Consider the following 1535-nt stretch of genomic DNA (forward strand, 5'->3'; position numbering starts at 1 on the left):
TCACGAGACGGGAATATGACATGACGCTGCGCGTCCCGCCCTGTGCTCCCCACTGCGACTCGCTCTGCTCCGTGACCGTCCGCGACACACGGAGAAACATTTGGCAACCTCCGTTAGCATGATGCAGCCGGGCGCAGGCAGGGCATCATGTGCAAAAGTGTAACCCGGGCGGCGGGTGTGCCAACAGAGAGCGCTGAGCAGCGCGGAGCAGCACTCGCGAAATCTTTTTCACAAGCGGTCGCGGGGGTCATCTCCATTTGGGAGGACGCAACTTGCCGGCTGAGTGAGGCGGACGAGTCCTCTGCACGAGTGATGCCCGCCGCCTGAAGACTATGAGAAATTAACCCGCTCACGCGGCAGACGCAAGACCAGAGAAAAACAAAAATTAAGGCAAGTTTCAAGCCCATAAGCCGGCGCTGCGCTGTCCACTCGGCTGAAAACCGCACGCCCACGCCCCACCCAACGCCACGGTCCGTGAAAAGCTCTCCCTACCTTCTTTATTTGGGGTGAGATCGAGGTAAAACACCCGGGCGGCAGCCAGGCGCGCTGCTTGCGCCGTGAGGCCGTCCAGCCGGTCACCGCCGACGGGGGACCGGAGCCCTCGGCGGGCACAGCGGGGGCAGAGGTCGCCGCGCAGCGCTGAGCACCTCCCTCTCCAGAACTGCAGCGCAGCTGCTTCGGCGAATCCCCGCACTGACGACCACAGGTCTTCTTCCTCAAACAAAACAAAGCCGTAGTTCGTTAAAGTTGCATCGCGCGACGTGCGCGACGTCCTTCTTGTACGTAAAATAATATTTTCTTAGATTAAAAAGGAACTGGATGACTACCAAACACTGTTTTGAAATCTACGGAGTCTTGCTTGGCACAGCTGCGAGGAGTACGTCCCTAATTGCAATGTATTGGCATTGGCATTTCAGCTAAAAATCAGTGCATCGCATTTTTTTAAGTATCGCTTTGTAACTGCAAAGTAATGCTGCGCAGTCCACAAAGCGTCCGAAGTCTTTGCAATGTGCAAAGTGCTGCATGCACAACATTATTGTTTTGCAAGAATTTAACAGTAAAAAATAAATCAACTTTAAAAAGAAAAGCAGCGGTTTGATAAAAGAAAGAGATTCGAAATGGAACGGATTTACAAACGCTCTCACTTCATTGTGGATGGGGGAGAGGGGGATGGAGAACCATCCACTGTTGTTATTTTAACATATTTCGTCGTAATCATCGGCATTTCAAGTACTTTTGAACACAGCATAATCGAGCGACCGCAATGGTCATCAACATCAACGAAATCCACGTCGCTTCTCTTATCACGACAACGGCGGGCGATTCCCAAAGCGGCGGCGGGGTTATGAAAATGACGACAGCGACCCACTTCGCCATCACTTCCGGCTAGCCGATTATTTCAAACAATCAGAGTCGTTCGGGACCGCCACGCCCCATCAGAGAAAGTGACAGCGTTCAATAAGGCGTCATGGCGGAGATTCCCTCGGCCATTACGCCCTGCTGTTGCCTATTATTGCCGGGGCGGCCCGGGGCCC

This window comes from Frankliniella occidentalis, unplaced genomic scaffold, assembly GCF_000697945.3.
Source record: "Frankliniella occidentalis isolate FOCC.00 unplaced genomic scaffold, Focc_3.1 Scaffold127, whole genome shotgun sequence".
Lineage (NCBI taxonomy): Eukaryota > Metazoa > Arthropoda > Insecta > Thysanoptera > Thripidae > Frankliniella > Frankliniella occidentalis.